The sequence below is a fragment of the Carcharhinus amblyrhynchos genome, chromosome 15, assembly GCF_965287045.1.
Source record: "Carcharhinus amblyrhynchos chromosome 15, sCarAmb.v2.hapA, whole genome shotgun sequence".
Classification (NCBI taxonomy): Eukaryota; Metazoa; Chordata; class Chondrichthyes; order Carcharhiniformes; family Carcharhinidae; genus Carcharhinus; species Carcharhinus amblyrhynchos.
Window position 1 is genome coordinate 63,086,008 of NC_137338.1, and position 13,078 is coordinate 63,099,085.

Here is a 13,078-nt window from a genome sequence, read left to right on the forward strand (position 1 = left end):
CACGTTTCGCCTCATGCAAAATGTAACTGACAAGGTTATCAGTGTTATTTGAAAGACCATAATAAGTTGCAATGACATCATGCAATCCAATATATTAGACAACTGATTGAAACTGAGACCTTTTATACTTGTCCTGGAATCAGGGAGGCGTGCAGGAAGAGAACAAAATTCTGCTATCTATTTGGAGTGAAATGCAGTGTTATGAATAGTCTGTTGCTGCTGCCGTGTGGGGAAACCACCAGGTAAACCCTAGAGGCCCCCTACCATGTTCCATGAGAGGCCCTCCTATATAGAACGTAGAACATAGAACACTACAGCACAAACAGGCCCTTTGGCCCACGAGTTGCGCCGATCACATCAACACCTATCTATAACCCCCAATCCCATAAAACCCCATGTACTCATCCAGAAGTCTTTTAAAAGACCCCAGCGAGTTCGCCTCTACCACCACTGACGGCAGCCGATTCCATTCACTCACCACCCTCTGAGTGAAAAACTTACCCCTAACATCACTTCTGTACTTTCCTCCCCGCACCTTAAATCTGTGTCCTCTCGTAGCGACCATTTCAACCCGGGGAAATAGCCTCTGAGAATCCACCCTATCTATTCCTCTCAACATTTTATAAACCCCTATCAGGTCGCCTCTCAACCTACGTCTCTCCAGGGAAAAGAGACCCAGCTCCCTCAACCTAACTTCATAAGGCATGCCTCCCAGTCCAGGCAACATCCTTGTAAATCTCCTCTGTACCCTCTCAATAGCTTCTACGTCTTTCCTATAGTGAGGCGACCAGAACCCTCCGTGGCCCTCAGGGGCTGCCCACCATTAATGTCCACCCTTGTCCAGTGCCCCACTGACAAAAATACTCTACACCACCCTCCATCCTCAGTACAATCATTGAGGCCTGCATGCCTGGCCTGGCTTCCTCAAAAAACACTCAGCTGTCTTCAAGAACACCTAGGCGTTGAGAGGGTGCCCTCTCCTTTATGCTGCAGGCTGAGCAGCAAGACCATAGGGTGGTGGTACAGTGGAGGCATAGGAAAATAAGATGTTAAGGAAGGAGAGTAGCCATGTCGACTTTTTGAATCTGCTCTGCCAGTTAATAACTTTATAACTTCGGTTCCACTCCCTGCCTTCCCCACCCATAGCTCTGGATTCCCATCTCAGTCAAAAATTGGTCTAACTCTACCTTGAATATATTCAATGAATCTGCCTGTACTGTTCTTTAGACTGTAGAATTCCAAAGATTAAAAACCACCTGAGAGCAGAAATTCCTCCTCATCTCCATAGTGAATGGGAAATCACTCATTCTGAAATTGGTTCTAGATTTCCCCTGGTTCTAGATTTTCCTACAAGGGGAAACATCCTCTCAGCATCTACTCGGTCAAGCCTCCTCAGAATCTTATATATTTTAATAAAATCAACTCTCCTTATTCTAAACTCCAATCAGTACAGGACTAACCTGCTCAACCTTTCCTCATGTAACAACCCTTTCGTTCAAGGAATCAATCCAGCAGACCTTCTCTGAAACACCTCCTGTGTAAGTCTCTCACTCCTTTAAATAAGGGGATCAAAACTCAAGGGGATGCAAAGGTAGATTGGGGGCGCAGATTGGTCGGTAGGACTGCTGAGGAACAGTGGAGGATCTTTAAGGAGATCTTTTTCGGTGCTCAGCAGAAATATATTCCGATGGTAAAGAAGGAATGTAGGAGAAGGGTTAACCAGCCGTGGTTATCGAAGGGAATGAAGGAGAGTATTAAATTAAAAGCTGATGCGTTCAGAGTGGCTAAAAGTAGTGAGCGAGTAGAAGATTGGGAAAGGTTTAAAAATCAACAAAGAATGACTAAGAAGTTGATAAAGAAAGGAAGGATAGACTATGAAGCTAAACTAGCACTAAATATAAAAAAGGACAGTAAGAGTTTTTACAAATATATAAAGAAGAGGAGGCTGGCTAGAGTGAATGTTGGACCCTTAGAGGATGAGAGGGGGGATTTAGTGGTGGGAGATGAGGAAATGGCTGAGGCCTTAAATAAGTTTTTTGTCTCGGTCTTCACGGAGGAGGACACGAATAGTTTGCCGGATATTAAAGATAGTCTGCAGGTGCAGCAGGTGATCAAGAAGGCGAATGGGATGCTGGCCTTTATAGCGAGGGGGATAGAATATAAAATTAGGGAGGTCTTGCTGCAACTGTACAAGGCACTGGTGAGACCGCAGCTGGAGTACTGTGTGCAGTTTTGGTCGCCGCACTTACGCAAGGATATTTTGGCCTTGGAGAGAGTGCAGAGGAGGTTCACTAGGCTGATACCGGAGATGAAGGGGTTGGACTATGAAGAGAGACTAAATAGACTGGGTCTGTACTCGTTGGAGTTTAGAAGGATGAGGGGGGACGTATAAGATAATGAAAGGGATGGATAGTGTAGAGGTAGAGAGATTTCTTCCCGCTCAGAAAGGATAGCAGGACTAGAGGGCACAGCCTCAAGATAAGTGGGGGGAGCAGTTTCGAATGGAGTTGAGGAGGAACTTCTTCACTCAAAGGGTGGTGAATCTCTGGAATTCTCTGCCCGTTGAAGTGGTGGAGGCTACCTCGCTGAATATATTTAAGTCACGGGTAGATAGGTTTTTGATAGGGGAATTAAGGGTTATGGGGAGAAAGCGGGAAAGTGGAACTGATCCACTTCAGATCAGCCATGATCTTATTGAATGGCGGACAGGCTCGAAGGGCTAGATGGCCTACTCCTGCTCCTATTTCTTATGTTCTTAAAAGAACTTTGGGATAGTTTAACACAGGAATTTTCCTAACATTTGATTTATGTTTAAAAAGCCTGGTAATATTTTTGATTTGCTTTTGTGCCTTGAAATGCATTTGTCTGAAATGACATTGAAATGACATGAAGATCATATTAAAGATTGCTAAAATTTGATAAAATGCAGTGATTCACAGTTAGCTTCTGGGATATTGATCATTGCCTAAGTCAGGTACTCACAACCTACACCTTCAGTTCTGACTATACACAAAGGTGAAACCTTTGAAGGATTGTAACAGTGGCATGTAAATTACTAGTTAATCCCAACTTTGCATTTAAAGGGTAATAACGAGTTTAAAATTTGATGTGGATTTTCAAAATGGAGTCGTTTATGATCTACCACTGTTCAGTAAATACTTTTTGATTGAATGGATTTAACCTTGAAGTTGGTGCAGGTAATTATGTATAACTCTATCAATAAGGCAGCACAGTGGCTAGGTTCCACCAGGGACCCAGGTTCAATTCTTGGCTTGTGTTACTGACTATGCAGAGTCTGCACATTCTCCCTGTGTTTGTGTGGGTTTCCTCCAGGTGCTCCAATTTCTTCCCACAGTCTGAAAGACATGCTGGTTAGGTGCATTGCTGAATTCTCCCTCGGTGTACCCAAGGGAGACTAGGGGATTTTCACAGTAACTTCATTGCAGTGTTAATATAAGCCCACTTGTGACACTAATAAATAAATTTTGAACATTATGTACTCAGCTTTCTGCTTAAATAATGTGGGTTCAGAGAAGAGAACTAACAATAATGAAGTGTTTTTAACAAGGCTAGAAGTGTGTGAATGTGTTCTTCCTGTGTTTTCTGATTTTTTTTCGATTGTTTTCTCATGTTTGCTTTTTAAGATATTTTGTTTCTCACTTCTGTACTTCGCCTCATTCTGCTCAGTCTCTGCTTGTCGACCCACTTCATCAATGCTCATAATACCTGCTCTAGCGATGGCTTCGTAGAATGGTTATACTCTTATTTTGTGTCACTGCAAAGCAACTTTGGCTTCTTAGCAACACAACATGTGCTTTAATATTAATGTTAAAAAAGCAATCAGACAATCCACAGGACCACCTTTAAAGCCTTAGTGGTAGTGAAAAGATTTTTTGCCAGCATTAGATTCTATAAGGCAGCACCCTGTGCCTTTATCTAACCACATATGTGTAGATTCTGCTTATCCTTGATAGCAGGCAGGCAGCTTTTGTGGGGCTAGCCTGGATTGTGTTCAACATTGTGTTAATAAAAAAACAAGCAGGTGCAAAACAGCTGCACCATCTGGTTCACGGTGTCTTCAATTTCAAAGATCACTTTAAAAGAAAATAAAATAAATATATATGGTAACACAGGATTAAGACTATTGTTCGTGGAGTACATTGCAGATGTGAGCTCCAGCTCATTAGAACTCAGTCAGAAAATAACAGTGGGCTTCGACTACATAAGAACATAAGAAATAGGAGCAGGAGTAGGCCATCTAGGCCTTCAAGCCTGCCCCGCCATTCAATAAGATCATGGCTGATCTGTCGTGGCTCAGTTCCACATTCCCACCCTCTCCCCATAACCCTTAATCCCCTCGCTTATCAAAAACCCATCAACCCGCTTCTTAAAAATATTTAGCGAGGTAGCCTCCACCACTTCAACGGGCAGAGAATTCCAGAGATTCACCACCCTTTGAGTGAAGAAATTCTTTCTGAACTCCGTTCTAAACCGCCCCCCCCTTTATCTTGAGGCTGTGCCCCCTAGTCCTACTGTCCTTTCTGAGCGGGAAGAGTCTCTCCACCTCTATCCTATCCATCCCATTCATCATCTTATACGTCTCAATGAGATCTCCCCTCATTCTTCTAAACTCTAACGAGTACAAGCCTAGTTTTTTCAGCCTCTCCTCATAGCTCAACCCCCTCAACTCCGGCATCAGCCTAGTAAACCTCCTCTGCACTCCCTCCAAGGCCAAAATATCCTTGCGTAAGTACGGCGCCCAAAACTGCACACAGTACTCCAGCTGCGGCCTCACCAATGCCCTATACAGCCGCAGCAAGACCTCCCTACTTTTATATTCAATCCCCCTCGCTATGAAGGCCAGCATCCCATTAGCCTTCCTGACCACCTGCTGCACCTGCAAGCTGGGTTTTTGCGACTCATGCACAAGGACCCCAAGGTCCCTCTGCACCGTCGCCTGCTGCAGTTTTTCGCCCCGTAAGTAATAATCCTTCCTACCATTATTCCTACCAAAGTGGACCACCTCGCACTTGCCAACATTAAATTCCATTTGCCAGTTCCTGGCCCATTCACCCAACCTATCTAGATCCTTCTGTAGACTCTCCACACCCTCCGCACAATTTGCCGTTCCACCAATCTTGGTGTCATCAGCAAATTTCAACACCATACACTCGGTTCCCTCCTTCAGATCACCGACCCCTGGGGCACTCCACTAGTCACCAACCGCCAATCCGAATAGCACCCGTTGACCCCCACTCTCTGCCTCCTATTTGACAACCAATCCTCTATCCACGCTAACACCCTACCCCCAACTCCATGTCCCCTGACCTTCTGCAATAACCTTTTGTGAGGTACCTTGTCAAACGCCTTCTGAAAATCAAGGAAGACCACATCCACCGGCTCTCCTCTATCCACCGCCCTAGACACATCCTCATAGAACTCCAGTAAATTTGTCAGACACGACTTCCCTTTAACGAAACTGTGCTGCGTCTGCTCTATCAAGCAGTTCCCCTCAAGATGCCTCGCTATTTCCTCCTTGATGACGGATTCTAACATTTTACCTACTATGCTGCACTATTGCAACCCTTTATAAACAAAGATGAATCTTGCTGTAATCATCGTGCACCAAGGTTCAGGTCATCCCCTCAGGGTTGGAGAGGAATCTGGAGAATGAGGGGAAGGATCCAGTTGTCATGGACCACATGGATACCAACAATATAGGTAGGACTAGAAAAGAGGTTTTGCTGAGGATGTATGATGAGCTAAGGGTACATCTCCGAACTATTACTTGAGCCACATTGCCAAAATTGCATTGGGGTAAATAAGATCAGAGGGAGAATATGTGGTTGAAAGATTGGTGTGGAAGAAATGGGTCTCAATTCAAGGGCTCTTGGGGAAAGAGGGATGTCCTATACTGAACTACATTGGGACCATGTCTTGGTCATATAACTTAAGCTGTAAAGAGACCTTTAAACTAAATAGTTGGTGGGATGATTCAAGTGAGGGAAGATTTGGAAAGTTAAAGAGAAAGGACAAAGCAATATTATTACTGATAACAATAACCAGAATGTGACAGAAAGGAGCAGAATGTACAAACAAAAGAGCGTGCCGACAAATAATGTCATAGCTGAGAAAAATGGAAGAAGGGCAGATTTATAGACTCTTTATCTGAACGCATTCAGCATTCATAGGTCGATGAATAAGAACAAATAAATTTGGTATGATAGCCATTACAAAGGCAAGCTTGCAAAGTGACTATGGCTCGAACTTGAATATTCAACATTTTGGAAGGATAGGAAGAAAGGAAAATGAGGTGGGATAGCTCTGTTAATGAAGGATAAGATCAGTACAGTGGTGAGAAGTGACCTTTATTTGGAGGAGCAAATGCAAAATTAGTTTGGATGGAGATTTAAAAAAGCTAAGGAAAAAAATCACTGGTGGACGTCATTTGTAGATCCATTAACAGAAACTACAATGTAAGACAGAGTATAAATCAAAAAATAATAGGGGCTTGTAAGAAATGTCCGCAATAATGGTGGGAGAAAGGGAGCAAATGTCACTCCATTATTTAAGACAGGAGGGAGAGAGAAAACGGAACTACAGACCTTGCATCAGCAGTAAGGAAAATGTTAGAATCTATTTCAAAGGATTGTGATAACTGAATGTTCACTTGGATAATAATTACCTGATTGGGCATAGTCAACATGGATTTATAAATGTGAAACCATGTTTGATGAACCTGTTGGAGGTTTTTGAGGATATTGTTAACTGAATTGATAAAAAAGAATCATCGAAAGTACTATACTATTTCAAAAGACTTTGAAAAAGTATCTCACAGAAGGTTCATTAGTAAATTTAAAGCATTGAGATTGGAGGTAATATACTGGCATGGGGTTAAGGATTGGTTCAGAGACAAAGAGAGTAGGAATGAATGGATCATTCTCGCATTGGCAGGCTATCAAAAGTCATGTTTGGCCCCAGTAGTTCACAATATGTATCAATGATTTGGGCGTGGGAACCAAATGTAATATTTCCAATCTCATGAATGACAGAAAACTAGTTGGGAATGTACGCTGCAAGGAAGATGCAAAGCGGCTTTAAGAGAATTTGGTCAGAATTAGTGAGTGGGCAAGAACATGTAAAATGGAATATGATGTGGAAAAATATGAAGTTTCCACTTTGGTAGGAGAAACAGAAATGCAGAGTATTTCTTAAATGGTCAGAGATTAGAAAACGTAGATAAACAAAGGGATGTTGGGTATCCTCGTCAATAAATAACTGAAAGCTAACATGCAGGTGCAGCGTGCTATTAGGAAGGCTAATATTATGTTAGCCTTTATTGCAAAAGGAATTGAGTGCAGAAGTAAGGAAGTCTTGTTACAATTATATAGAAGCTTGGTTAGACAGCACTTAGAGTAGCGTGTGCAGTTCTACCCTTATGAAGGGTATTATTGTTATAGAGCAAGTGCAATGAAGATTCACCAAACTTGTTCCAGGGATAGTGGGAGTGTCCAAAGAAGAAAGATTGGGAAACTGGGCTTGTATTCTCGAGAGTTTCGAAGAATGAGAGATGATCTCATTAAAATCTAGAAAATTATTAAAGGGAGCGAAACAGTAGATGCAGGTAAGATGTTTCCCTCGACTGGGGAGTGTTGAACAAAGAGGCACGATTTCAAAATAAGGAGAAAGCCAGAATTCTCTACCCAGAGGGCTGTGAAAGCTCAGTCATTCTGTGCACAAAATGCTGGCTGAGGCGAGGAAACCAGTGTGCAGCTACACAACTACATAGCCAGATTTTCTCTCCAGATAAACTGGCACTCTGAGCACAAAATATCTGGTGGTGTGATGTTCGCCGTCACAATGGCAGGATGGGGACTGATACAGCTGGCAATGCCAGCTCCACAGAGATAAGGGCACTATTTTCAAAGGGCATTTCAAATCTGCGCTAATGCACCCTTCCTCAATGGATATGAGCAACTCGCCCCACTCCACACACGCATGGAACCACCCCCCCCACCTCACACAAACACTGGCTCAACCCCACCTGCACAAGGGAAATGGAGCTCCCCAGAGAGCCCGTCCCTAGCATTGATCCCGACAATGTCAGGGAACATTGCCAGCATGCCAGAGGGCATGTCCTCTCCTACTGGGAGCTATACATATCTGTGTGATCCCGGCAGTCTCCCTTCCACTGCTTCACATTTTTAAAAAGCAGTTATAAACCTTGCTAACATCACATCAGCGAGGGGGATTTCTAAATATGAGAGGATGATCTGATGAACAGACTGTTAATCATGTTAAAATAGTCTGAAGTTGATTGAAATGAGGTTCCCATCCATCATTATGTCACTAGCAAGGGATGGAGAAAATTGGAAAACAAGATCCTGCCAGTGAGAATCTTGTTTTCCATTCTCTCAGGATTTTACACCCACGTCACCATTTGTGCTCAAGGTGAACGCAGGCACAGGCCTGCACCCATTGAGAGGTTTAATGTCGAGATTGGTATTCAGAAATCAGTCAATGACATCAAGAGACATGGGAGTGGTGTGAGAAAAAAACATTGCAGTGGATGAATAATCATGGTCCTATTAAATGGCTAGTAGGCTCAATGGGCTGAATGGCCTACTCCAAGAACAACACAGCACAGGAAACAGGTCCTTCGGCCCAAAGAGCCCACGCCGCCATTTTAACATTGAGTGCCCTCCTCTACCCATGACCTTTGTCTACACCTATTGGGGAAGATTGAGGGAAGACTAATTTAGGGACAATTTGTTACACCAATACTCCTGCTCCTATGTTCCTATTTTCTTTATATCTCTAATAACTTACCTCTGAAACCAAGCTTTTGGCCATATGGCCGAACATCTCCTTCTGTGACTCAGTGTCAAATGTTGTTTTATAAACAAACCCCCAGTGAAGTGCCTTGGAACATTTTATTATGTTAAAGGCACATCATAAATTCAAGATGTCATTGTAACCAAAGAACAATTTCAATAAAAGCTGTTAACCTTTTTCCCAGAAGCCTCACGTTGGGTAAATATCAGTAACCATGTAACAAATTCAGCGTACACTGAGGCTCTGTTATCACAAAGCTCAACTTTGATTGTCAGAGTTGAAGATTATTCGAACACAAATACCTGCACCTTTGACTACTTTTCATCTGAAAGTTAACTATGCTGAATCATGCTTGTTAAATCATAAATAATGTTAAAGAATGGTGGAGATCTGTTTGATACTAGGTTTGTCTTACAGATCTAACTACAATTTTTTTTTTATTTCTCTGCTCTTTCCCAGGACACTTGTACCCTTTTCGTTTTCAAATTCCTGTAACCTTGAGAAAATAATTCCTGAACTCCCCTCTTATTAACTCTTCCAGTTCATAATGATGAGAATGTGCTCCCTTTGTCCCCAATTCACCAAGTATTGAAAACAATCTTTCATCATTGCTTCCTCCAAACTTTTAATGTTTTTTGAAGATATCAGTAGTATCAGATTGGCTAACCGTGTTTTCTTTACACTTTCCTTCATAATTATCTTTTCATTCCTGGTATTGTTCTGGTTAATTGTTACCTGCTCTGACTGATTTGGTGAACCAGTTCCGAAAATGCTACACAAATAGAGAACACAGCTTTCAGCCTAGTGTACTTTGACTCTTTCTTTTCACAAAGTTGACTTCGTGGTTTACATATTTTGCAGTCTGATTTTTATTGAGTGGATAAAACTCTCCAGGGGGGGTGGTGACAAATGGTGTTTCACACTCGAAGCCGCCTACATTATTCATAAAAGATCCTGAAGAGACTGCGCGTTAAAGTATTCCAACAATTGATGACCGTGCCAAATATGTGACTACACATCGTACATAAACAAACAGAGCCCAAATCATCTGGATCAATGAAACCAACATTAAGAGTAACAAACAGATTTTAGGATGGGTATAAAAATGTAACTGGTGTGTGTGTGACTAGATGGAAAATTAGACATGTACGTTGCGAAAGAATCTGCGGAATATCCTGTGATTTGCACAGAATGCTGATGGAGGTGGAAAAACTGGCGTGCGGTAAACTACCAAAAAAATCTCTCGGCATGGTTCACACCGTTACACTGGTGGAGTGGGTCCTAATAGAGCCTACAGAGATCAGGGCACCATATTGATAGGGCATCCTGATCTGCAATTAAAGAAAAAACATTTCCTACCACCCCAAGGATAAGGAGCACCCCCCATGCATAAAAGGGCAATCTACCGTTCCCCAGTAGGTAAGGGGAACATGCACAAACGAAACTGCCCCCCAGTGGAGAAGAGGAAGCGCCCCCAACACAAACAACAGCAACGCCCCCACAGATAAAGGGAACCGTTCCCCCAAAATGAGCTCCTCCCAGTGCAATGTGCTATGGAGCAATGCCAGAGTACAACGGCCGGGCATGTCCCTCTCTCCCTGAGGGCGATACTTACCTGTATGTACCCAATGGGTCCCCTTCACCTGGGGAGTTCACATTTTGCAAAAGCAGTTGTAAACCTTGCTGAAGTGACGTCACACAGGCGAGGGATGAGTTCCAAATGTGAGAAGCCCTTTTAATTTTTATTATAATTTATTGAAATGAGGTTTCTCATTTTTTGGGTGGGAACTTCACTATTTCACTGGCAGGGGCATGGAGAATCGGAAAATGCAATCTCACTAGCGTGATTCTCTGAGTGTCTCGAGTTTTTGCTCCCACTCTGCTCTTTGGGTTCACAGCGAAAGTGGGTGCAAAATCGACTGTCCATCTGTAGGAGTGAAGAAGATAAATTATTTGGGCAGAATCACTGATCACCAATTAGGCCATGTTTGGAATATATTTGGGCATTCTACTTTCAAAATGAAGTCAGTGCCGTGGAAAGTGTTGAAAGGAGAAAAACAATTTCAGAAAATGGAGCTTTAGTTAAGAGGATAAAGTTGAATTTGTTCCTGGTGGTGAAATGAAGGTAGAGGGATGGCACATTGCAATTTTTTGTATTCTGTACTTTTATTTAGAAAGAAAAGGACCACAGCTTGAACAACTTGTCCTGCTACCTTGAAAGATGTTTGTCCATGAACTCCATGGTCCCTCTGTTCCTGCAATCCCTTTACTATCTTCTTCATACTGCCTTCCCTCATTTTTCCTTCCAAAATACATTGCTTCCCATTTTTCTGTGTGTCTGTCCTTTTCAAGTCTGCGTATATCTTGAACGTAGATCATAGAACACTATAGCACAAACAGGCCCTTTGGCCCACAAGTTGCACCAATCATATCTATACCTACCAGGCCATAGAACTATCTGTAACTCCCAATCCCATTAAATCCCATGTACTCATCCAGAAGTCTTTTAAAAGACCCCAGCGAGTTCGCCTCTACCCCTCCACCACCACCGACAGCAGCCGATTCCACTCACTCACCACCCTCTGAGTGAAAAACTTACCCCTAACATCTCCTCTGTACTTGCTCCCCAGCACCTTAAACCTGTGACCTCTCGTAGCGACGATTTCAGCCCTGGGAAATAGCCTCCGAGAATCCACCCTATCTATTCCTCTCAACATTTTATAAACCTCTATCAGGTCGCCTCTCAACCTTCATCTCTCCAGGGAGAAGAGACCCAGCTCCCTCAACCTATCTTCATAAGGCATGCCTCCCAATCCAGGCAACATCCTTGTAAATCTCCTCTGCACCCTCTCAATAGCTTCCACATCCTTCCTGTAGTGAGGAAGTCTGTACATTTTTCCTCTCTGTTTCCTACATTTGCCATCTTAGTGCCATTGGCAAATTTTGAAATTATAATGCTCCATATATCCAAGTCATTAAAATACATTAGAAAACTTAGTAACTGATATTAAAAATAGTAACTGATGTACTCATCATGGAGGTTCACCCATGTATATCTCTTTCTAGTCTGAAAATACAAATGCTCATTACTGTTTTATGTTCCTCTGTCATCTTTGTACTTCCATTACCACTACCCCTTTAATCTCTCCTTCTGGTAACATGTCCTAATAGGGAATTGGTGACAATGCACTTCCATTGGATTGGTCCATGATTATGCTTGGTAAAATACTGCAGTGGTTTGCCATTGCCTTCTGCAGTATGGCTGGTCAGAAAACTCTTCCTGCTCTTTATCGCCTGCCATCAGGCAGGTTGGAAAAATTTACAGGATGATTGTCACCCTTTTTGGCCTCATTTTGAAAACTCTTTCCTTGGCGATCATGTCTTGAAGTGGGACTTGGATCCAGAGCTGTTGGCCAGAACTAGGGACATTACCACTTTGCTTTAAGACCTCCTCCTCTAATCCCTTGGGCTTCAAATATTTGTTATTATTTTGATAAGTAAAGGCACTCAGAATTGTTTGACTTGCAGAATCGGCAGTCAAGTACCAGATTAGTTGGTGTTGACAAAAGCTTCAGACAAAATCCTTAAAGTTTATTTATTAGTGCCACAAGTCGGCTTACATTAACACTGCAATGAAATTACTATGAAAATCACCTAGTCACCACACTCCAGCTCCTGTTCGGGTACACTGAGGGAGAATTTAGCATGGCCAATGCACCTAACCAGCACGTCTTTCGGACTGTGCGAGAAGTCCAGAGCGCTTGGAGGAAACCCACGCAGACACAGGGAGAACATGCAGCCTCCACACAGACAGTGACCCAAGGCCAGGAATCAAGCTCAGGTCCCTGATAGTGTGAGGCAGCAGTGCTAACCACTGTGCCACCCTGATTTACTACACAAGTGTTTACATGCTTTTGTGAATTTGATTCCAGCTATCATTAGCTATTTACTACTAATGACATTCAAGTGGAGCGGTATTTCATTTGTGGATGGAATGATTAGAAAAACAACCACAAGTCTATTTTTGCACCATAGCATTACTGATCAGTGACTTTTGATGAGTGATTTTAAACATTAGTCACGCGTAATCTACATTTTTACGGGAGAAATTCACACTTTGGTAACAATAGGGAGGAGCAGTTATTATAACTCTTTGATTCTAGAAGCGAGCTTTAATTATAGGTGCATCAGACAGTAGAAATAATTGCCCCTTGTTGCCTGATCATCACTTTACCTTTGATGT

The 13,078-nt window shown here is 42.7% G+C and overlaps 1 protein-coding gene across 2 annotated transcripts in view; it reads left to right on the plus strand.

The window, feature by feature from the left end:
• The window catches only part of rai2 (retinoic acid induced 2), a 67,573-nt gene that overhangs the window by 30,072 nt on the left and 24,423 nt on the right, over positions 1-13,078 (plus strand). The window lies entirely within an intron of this gene.